The 9,873-nt window shown below is 36.1% G+C and overlaps 1 pseudogene; it reads left to right on the forward strand.

The window, feature by feature from the left end:
- Positions 1-535: 535 nt before the first annotated feature.
- On the forward strand, positions 536-8,877 carry LOC108371571 (60S ribosomal protein L7-like; annotated as a pseudogene).
- Positions 8,878-9,873: the final 996 nt, after the last annotated feature.

Raw genomic sequence — 9,873 nt, forward strand, 5'->3', positions numbered from 1 at the left:
GAAGTATCAAAATACCGTCTCTAGTGATAATCAAACAATTTCTAACATGTTCGCTCAGTTTTTTAAATCCAATTATTCCATTAACTCACATGCTAACATTGACTATCCTTTTAAACTATGTCCAATGAACTCAATAAATATCCCAGTAATATCTCCCGATGATGTAGTAGTTTATCTGAAATCCTTAAAGCAGTCCTTCAGTTATGGTCCTGACCAGATCCCTACTTGTATTCTTATAAATTGTGCTGATTATCTCTATGATCCATTAACAGCGTTATTTAATTTGACTCTTAAAGAGGGCGTTTTTCCAACTATATGGAAGGAATCGTTCATAACCCCGTTACATAAAAGCGGTAGCAGATCTTCAGTGGAGAACTACCGGGGAATAGCTAAGCTTTCTGCAATTCCTAAATTATTTGAAGCAATTATAACAAATCAGTTGACGCATTCTATCTCTTCTAGCATTTCATATAGTCAACATGGATTTTGCAAGGGCAAATCAACTTCTACAAATTTACTCGAATTAACATCCTATATCTCAAAAGCATTTAGTGAAAGCAAAACTGTTGATGTTATATATACTGACTTCAGTAAAGCATTTGACAAAAAGTGCCACTCGTTGCTCATCTATAAACATGATGTTATTGGTCTTCCACCTAATTTTTTACGTTGGATCTCTTCATACCTCTATGATAGATCACAAAAGTGAAAAAATACTATCTCTGACGTCATTTATGTTACTTCAGGAGTCCCTCAAGGTAGCTGTTCTTGCTTTTTATAAACGATATTTCTACAGGTATACAATTTTCCAAAATTTTAATGTATGCAGATGATGTAAAGCTTTATAAATCGTACGTTTCAATTAAAGAAAGGTCTTTGCTACAATCAGACTTAGACAGCATNAATCGTACGCTTCAATTAAAGAAAGGTCTTTGCTACAATCAGACTTAAACAGCATGGCTTACTGGTGTCAAGTAAATCTTATGCCTCTAAATCTTAAGAAATGTAAAGTTATGTGCTTCTCGCGAAGTGCTGTTCATCCCGCCTCTTATACCATGTTCTGACCGACAACGAAAACACTTTGAAAACGTGTTTTGGGATTGTGGGCTGAAGACTGTTCACACCGGCTGTTAGTGTTTTCGTTGACATTTCTTACATCCTCTGATTACAGTTTTGCTACACAAAAACAAAACCAAAATGCTTTTCCCTCATTTTCTTTTCATTAGCAACCTCTTACTTTCATTCTTATTTTACTTTTGCCAGCCAATTAACAATAAATCCGAAATGGCGTATTAAAGATGATAAAATATGACTTCCACTTCGATAAATAATCGAAAAAAACTAGTGCAGACACCGATTGGAATGAGTGGAACGTGAGTTTTCAAGTGGTTTTCAGCGAAAACTAGTTTTCGTTTGACAGATTTTACATGGACGAAAACACAAGCTTTCGGTCGAAAACCAGTTTTACCAACGAAAACATGTTTTCGATGTCGGTCAGAACATGGTATTATACAATAAGTAACCATAACCTGCTATACAATTTTGTGCAACTTGGTATCACAATGGATCCTAAGCTTAATTTTAATCTTCATATTAATGTGACAGTCAACAAGGCTAAAGGTGTACTTGCATTTGTGAAGGGTAAAAACCGTTGGGATTATTATTATTATTATTAATGATAATGCTCTAGCAAGGCGTTGTCCCGCTAACTGGGTGTAAGTGGTTGGTTTTCGTGATTTACGTGATTATATTAAAAATCTTATACTTTTATCGACGATAAAATAAGTCACTAAAAACTGTCGCTATCTCCCGGACTATAATAATGAATTGCTGAAATTTTGATTTGTAAAAAATACGCCAAAGATTCATAACAGTATTGGCAAACAAACACTTTTAACAAAAATAACATAACTGGCATACATTAAAAGAAAAAAAGGATTAAGTCGATGTTTTTTACGATAGGAAAATTGGTATCTGATTTGAGTACTTTCGGCAAACTTTGAGGGCTTGTTACTTGGAGAATAAATAATAAAATTTCATTAAATTTGAGAATTAAGCCACAAATAATATCAGTTTATAGATTTAATGAAAGTTTCAAGGAAAATATAAAATTTTCAAAATGGACTTTATCGCACGAAATCGGCATTTCGTTACATAGTTCGGCGGTAGTGGTTAAAAAATGTAAAAACTCTTAAATTAACACTAACCGATGCAAACTCGCATTACACTATTTGGGGGAGCGCGGACATCAATGAAAGAGGTGAGTCTCTACTTAATTTGGACCCACTCGAAGAACGTTCTAGACATAACGCTTTTTACAAATAAAATGATACGGGTAGATAATTGAAAGGTGGGTACATATAATTAAATATTGCTGAGGAACCAAAGAAACACAAACCGGGATCTCTATAGGAAGATTGTAGAGGGGAAAAGATTCGAGCACGCTGAGATTGAAAAGAGTGTGGTGATAATCACCACGGGTCTCTGCAAAGCCTACAAAATTCCATGCCCACGTAGTGGAACTGGGAACTTGAACAGCACAGGCGCGAATTACGTGAGCTCTTCTTGCAGTGTAAGGCAACCGACAATGAATTCTGATGGGAGGAGTACAAATACATCTTAAAAAGCTATAACAAATCCGTTGGTCCAAGAAGAAATCGTGGAAGGACTTCAGCGGCAGCATGGAGAATGCAAATAAAGTGGCAAGGTTGAGGAATCTACTGTCCAAGCAACCGTCCACGCCAATGTTAAAACGCAAAAACGATGATAAATGGATTGAAAGCTTCGAAGAATCGCTGCAGGTCCTCGTCGATACGCACTTTCCAGGATGTGTAGACTTGACAGATATAGAATCTAACAAGTAAGAGCAGCGCTGTCTTCGGCTATGCCGAAGGCTTCATACCTTTCATGAACATCTGCAAATTTTACTTGGACAGATTACTGCTTTTGAATACATCTGCATACATCGATAGAGGAGTTACATACTTATATAAAAAATCGCATCTAAACAATCAGAGGTATGGAAGATATACTTTATATGGCACCAATCTAAGTGATTTTCACTGCTATGTGATCGGTATGTAAACCGGTAACACAATTTATTGGGTTTAGTTTCCTACATAAAGGAGATATATCGCAAAAACTGGTATCTGAACAATCAGTGGTATAGGAGATAAAGCTTATACAGCATAGATTTTGACGATTTTCTCAGTAGACTTTGTATTATTATTTATAAAATATCTTACGAAATTTATCGGTTTTAGCTGTTCAAATAAAGGAGTTTTACAGTAAAATCCCATATCTGAACAATCAGATGTATGGAAGATACATATATGTTATAGTCACCCGATCCTTGTTATTTTCACTGTAAGTATTCCGTTGATAATGAGCAAAAATGGTGCGAAATTTCATGTTCCTAGCTGCATAAATGGAGGAGTTATGATAAAAGACCTCATATCTGAACAATCAGTTGTATGGGGGCCACAGGTTATAGTGACCCGAACTTTGTTATTTTCACTGTAAGTCTTCTGTTGATAATGAGTGAAAACAGCGCGAAATTTCATGGTCAAAGCTACATAAATGGATGAATTATAACGAAAAATCTCATATCTGATCAATCAGTTGTATGGGAGCTATAGGCTATAGTTACCCGATCTTTTTAATTTTCACTGTAAGTTTTCTGTTAATAATTATTGAAAACAGTGCGGAATTTCATGATCCTAGCTATATAAATGGAGGAGTTATAACGAAAAATTTTATATCTGAACAATCAGTTGTATGGGAGCTATGGGTTATAGTGACCCGATCTTTGTAATTTTCACTGTAAGTATTCTGTTGATAATGGGTGCAAATACTGCAAAATCTCATGTTCGTAGCTGCATAAATGAAGAAGTTATAACGAAAAATCTCATATCTGAACAATCAGTTGTATGGGAGCTATATGTTATAGTGGTCCGATTCTTCCGGTTCCGACAAATGATTAATACATTATAAAAATACACCCACCTACCAAATTTGATCCGGATATCTCGAAAACTGAGAGACTAGATTGCATACAAACAGACGGACAGACGGACAGACGGACAGACGGACATGGCTAAATCAACTCAGCTCGACGTTCTGATCATATAAGTATATATTTTAATGGGTCTATCTCTTTTTGTTCTGGTACTTACAAACATCGGACCAAAGTTATAATACCATTTCATGCTCATGAAAGGTATAAAAAGAAAACGTGAATGACAAGCCACTCAGCATTATTACAAGCAAGATTGAATGGGCAGTAGACAGTTTTGATCCATTCAAGTCCCCTGGAACTGATTGATGTTTTCGGTCATGATTCAGAAGGTCAGGAAGGTGATCCCATGGCTAGACACGATATACATGGGATGTCTGAGGGTGGACTATGTGCCTGTGTACTGGAAAGAATACAGACCCATCAGTTTAACTTCGTTCATTCTAAAAACGCTGGAGAAAATCCTAGACACACACATAAGAGACGGCATAATGCAAGGCGGCTTATCCCAAGCGCAACACACATACCTAAAAGGAAGATCGACAGAGACTGCATTGCGTGCTCTACAAACGAATAAAGAAAAAACTGTGGAACACAAGGATTACGCTTTAGGTGTGTTCTTAGACATCGGCGGAGCTTTTAAACGTATCAAGAGAAGCTATTCTAGGTAGCCTCCAAGCAAACAACGTGGAACCTGCTAATCTGCTATGGATAAAAACCCTTTTAGGCAGTAGACGAATTAGAGCAGAATGGGGAGAAGCCAGGCTAACTAAGCAGACGGTAAAGGCCACACCACAGGGAGGGGTGCTCTCACCGCTCTTACGGCTGCTTGTGGCAAACGACCTACTAAATAAATTTGAAGGGAGACCACCCAAACTAGTCGCATATGCTGATAACATTGCAGTTAGGGACTCAAATCCCGCAAATGCGGGATCTCGCTAACGGGATTTGCGAGACTACAGAAAAAAATTAAAAAGACGAATGCGATTTGTGAACGCGATCGCCAAAATGTTCGCCGTGCATGGCTGTATTAAATATACATCATTTTATAACCCACTAGATAATTTCAGGAATTAAAAGCCCTTCCGAATGGCCTTTCAGACAGTCAAGAAGCCTTGCACTCTACATTCCATTCTTTTTTGTATGTATTTTGTATTTAAGCATTCGCGTAAATTGTAAATGGATAAGCCCTTCCGCAGGGAAGCATTTTCAGCCCTTCAGGGTAGGCCTTTTAGAATACCTAAATTATCTTCTGGGAAATCATATGTTCAAACAAAACAACGGGAGCACTTGCTACGACGGGGGAAACTTTCGCAAGGTTTTTTGAGGTTAGAAACAAATCCTGACGTGATGGAGGAAAACGGACTTAACGATTCGCTTTCAACGACCTCAAAAACATGTAAAACACTGGTCTGGTTTTATTAACCTTTCATCGCATTTTTTTGTGGTCCTGCATAATTGATTAAAATTTGTATAAATTCTCTTATAAATTTAAGCATTCGCGTAAATTGTAAATGGATAAGCCCTTCCGCAGGGAAGCATTTTCAGTCCTCAGGGTAGGCCTTTTAGAATACCTAAATTATCTTCTGGGAATTCATATGTTCAAACAAAACAACGGGAGCACTTGCTACGACGGGGTAAACTTTCGCAAGGTGTTTTGAGGTTAGAAACAAATCCCGACGTGATGAAGCAAAACGAACTTAACGGTTCGGTTTCAACGACCTCAAAAACATGTAAAACACTGGTCTGGTTTTATTAACCTTTCATCGCCTTTTTTTGTGGTCCTGCGTAATTGATTAAAATTTGAAAATGTTCTCCTTGATAACTAGCTTAAACTTTGTACTCTTACCGATTTTTGAACACATTATACAAGTGTAGAACAGTCCGTTTCTATCGGAAAATAAGTGTGCAGCGGATAAATTGATATTTGAGCTTCCTTTCTGATGCTAAATTTCAAATACTCATAACTCTGGTTCTATTAGAGGCACACATTTACCTTTGGTTAAGAGTATTTTATATAGAATATATTACTTTAACGCTGACGGTAACAAAGTTACGTGGAAAAACAGGACAACTTAAATTCGAATAATCCACAATCACTGATGTTTTACCTAGTTTTGGGATTACAGCGAGCGGCTATTGCTTCAGATCGGATAAAACACCACTGTAAATTATGATACATTTTCTTCTGAAAATACCCAACAGATATAGCGATTTTGACCAAATACCTACGAAACTATGCATAATCACCAAAATCAAAAGTTCCTGATTGTGCAATAAAATAAGGTCGAATTTAAAAGATGGAACTTTAAAAGACTATCATTCCTTTGGAAATATTATCAAAAAAGTCAACCTAATTAAATGTAAATACGTAGATTTTCTAAATCAAATCGTCTTTTTTACATATCAATTTTGAATATAACTGTTTAGAGAAAATAATATGATATTTTTGATACCGCAAATCCCGCGGATCCGCGGGATTCATGAACTCAATCCCGCAAGCTTGCGGGATTGCCTTTTTTATGCGGAATTGCATAAATGGTGACCGAAAAATACCCAGACACCATAAGTGATATAATGAATGGAGCTCTCAATTCTATACACTAGGGATGGGCGGCAGAACAGCTCGCGCGCAGCAGCGCGGGCAAGCAGGTGCTTGATGCGGGGTAAAAATTTAAAACCGAAAGGGTATGCAATGACCGTGTACGTGTATTAACCCATTTTATGCAATGTATATTGCCAAAGGCTATTATATTCCCCTTTTTGTTTATAGAGGAACAATTTCCAACTATATTTGTAGCCTATTTATTAAAAATAATTCAACGTCATGAAATGCCGACAAATTTATTTTTTTTATTAATAAATCAATAAAGTTAAAATTGATTATACATATGTAAAAAATAGTATGTGCTAATTCATACTGGCCAACAATAACGTGTTAACGATCTTGCTTGCGCATGTGTTCGCAAATAAGAGAGCCGAGCGCTGCTACTAGGCTCAGTCGGTAGAAAACCGTCATATAAAAAGGTTGTTTTGCGCATGATTGTCCTTTTATCCAAGCAAATTTCTAAAGAAAAATTATCTGCGCAAGAACAACCCCTCCCTTTGAAAATTTGCGACCAACTGAACCTCAGTATATCCAGTAAAAAAACTGTGGTGAAGTCCTTTATGGGGATAAAGTTTCCAGAGGTGAAATTTTAGGTAGCACACAATTTCTTACACGCATGGTTGGTTTTCAGCACCAATGAAAGAAACTTAAGAAAAATTTAAAAATATGCACATAGTGCATAAATTGTTGAAAGAAATACCATATAATGTATGTACTCTGAAAAATAATATTAAAAAGTCTATTATAACCACCGTTTAATGTTATATTTGATACAAATTAATTTTGCTACTCGGAACGCTCTGCGCATTGCCACTGAATGTTAGGTTTACTTAAAATTACATCCCGGGTCCTTGTTCTTTCTGGATTACATCGTGGTGAATTCACATTTCTCAGAAATTTGACAACAAAAAAAATTGAAGGGAGTATTTTATTTGCTAATTTTTGCGATTTCTATTGTTTAATGTAAATTTTATGTCTTTTTAGGATATGTTGAGGCAACAAAGAAGGCGCCGTTTGAAAATGAAGTTATTAGTATGAAGTAGCAGCACAGGCGCATTTGAAAATTTATGCCGATAAGCAAGATGGAATTTGGGAAAGTAAGTGCCTGGTTGCAGCATTTCTTATGTATTAAAAAAGTATTTAATTAAATGAAATTTTGCTCAATAGAAATGTTATAAATCGAGTGGCGTTATTTAAGATGTGCTCCAAAGATTTGGCGAAATTTTTTTCATCTTCTCAACGTGCTAAGTTACAAGTTAAGATGACTGCCACCACGGCCGGTAAGAAGCCCGAAGCAAAGGGCAAACCACCTTCCAGGAAGCTGCCTGCTGTCCCCGAGTCATAGCTGAAGTTCAGCAAGAATCAGGTCAGCAAACGTGCTACCCTGATCAAGCGTAAACTAAAGCGCTCTGCTGAGATTGCACTCCGCAAACGTGAAAACTTGGTGCATCTGAGAAATATCAAGCAAACTATCTCCGTGATGGACGCCGTGAGAATAAGTTGCGCCGTCTGGCAAAGAAACGCGGCCCATTCTACGTGCCTGCAGAAGACAAATTGTCTTTTGTGATCTGTATCCGCGGTATCAACAAAGTTGCACCAAAAGTGCGTAAAGTTTTACTGTTGTTCCGTTTTCGCCACATTAACCACGGTTTATTCATCAAATTTAATCATTAATATGCTACGCATTGCCGAACCCTATATCACATGGGGTTATCCAAATCTTAAGTCAGTTCATGAATTGATTTACAAACGTGGAATTATCAAGCACAACCATCAACGTGTCTCAATCTCTGACAACTTTGTGATCGAACGCAAATTGCGCAAAGCACACGATATTCAGTGCGTTGATTATTTGGCGAACGAAATATTCACTGTTGGATCCCACTTCAAGAAAGCCTCCAACTTCCTCTGGCCATTCAAGCTCAACACCAACCGGCGGCTGGCGAAAGAGGGCTAATCACTACGTTGAGGTTGGTGATTTCGGTAACCGTGAAGATAAGATCAACAAACTGCTGCGCAAGATGGTTTAAAGAAATTTTTTGGTGTACAAGGTGGAGTATTTTTATTTCAAAAATATATAATAAATAAAAATAGAAAATGTTTTTTTGGTAACTTTCTGAAGGTTTAACCCGCAAATATGCCAAACGGAAGGCAGCTTATATTCGCGATTCCTTGAATTCGAAATTCCATTGCCGTTTCTAAAGGCCATTTCAAAATATTTTATGAAGCATTCCAAAATTAGCTCCGAGCAACTAAAAGTTGGTTCTGCTTAAGTGAAATAGTTTTTTGGTAAATATTTATTCCTGGTACTTATTAAAAAAAAGTCAGATCAATATTAATGTATGAAATGAAGTAAATAAAAATCTACGAACACATTTCTTGAATATTTTGTCATAGATCCGTTATTAAATACAGATATAACGGCGTCGGGCGTTGGTCTTGACGGATATAGAATTAATGCGTTAGAGAGATAAATATACAAGCTAAACTTTTTTTGTTAATTAGCCTAATCGTGAGTTTCGGCAGAATTTTTTCACCCACCCGTATTGAATACACGGAAACGAAAAGTGAAAAGGTGACTCGGTTCGAGAAAATTAAACTCATGATAAGGCTGAATATGTCGGAAACTAAAGCAGATATTTAAAAACACATGACGCTATTTGAAAGATCTTGATTAGTTTAGTACGACAGCATTACTAACGTAATTTGTGCCAAATTACCGAAAACATTTTAGTCAATTACTCGGAAACTAAAGAAGATACCCAAAAAACTGTTAACAAAAAATCGAAATATCTTAGTTTAAAATATATAACTGCATCTTTAACTAAAAACTGTCAAAATTATGCTTACGGAAATTTTCCATCCAAGAGACGATATTTGAAAGTTACTGGCATAATTTCGAGCCTGTATGTATTTTCGGCAAAAAGTTAAGAAGTATATTCATATGCTGAAAAGATATTTTCGCAAATTTACAATTTTTTTTAAAGTATATCATCAGCCCTGTTTCCAATTCCATGTGAATAAATCGTTCCCATAATTTGATTTGTGCATTCAATATATTTCACAGTTAACTTAAATACTAAATTCCAAATATTTGAGCAACAACTTCGATACTGTAAAATAAAAATGGGTATGTATAAATAAAATAAATATTCTACATACATGTTAAATTCCAATTAGAATTAGCAATTGATGCAATTGGTTTATATTCTCTAATTCATCAAACAATTAGAATTAGTTCAACTAATTC

This window comes from Rhagoletis zephyria, unplaced genomic scaffold, assembly GCF_001687245.7.
Source record: "Rhagoletis zephyria isolate East Lansing unplaced genomic scaffold, Rhagoletis_zephyria_1.1 Rzeph_scaffold_05078, whole genome shotgun sequence".
In the NCBI taxonomy this organism is placed as follows: domain Eukaryota; kingdom Metazoa; phylum Arthropoda; class Insecta; order Diptera; family Tephritidae; genus Rhagoletis; species Rhagoletis zephyria.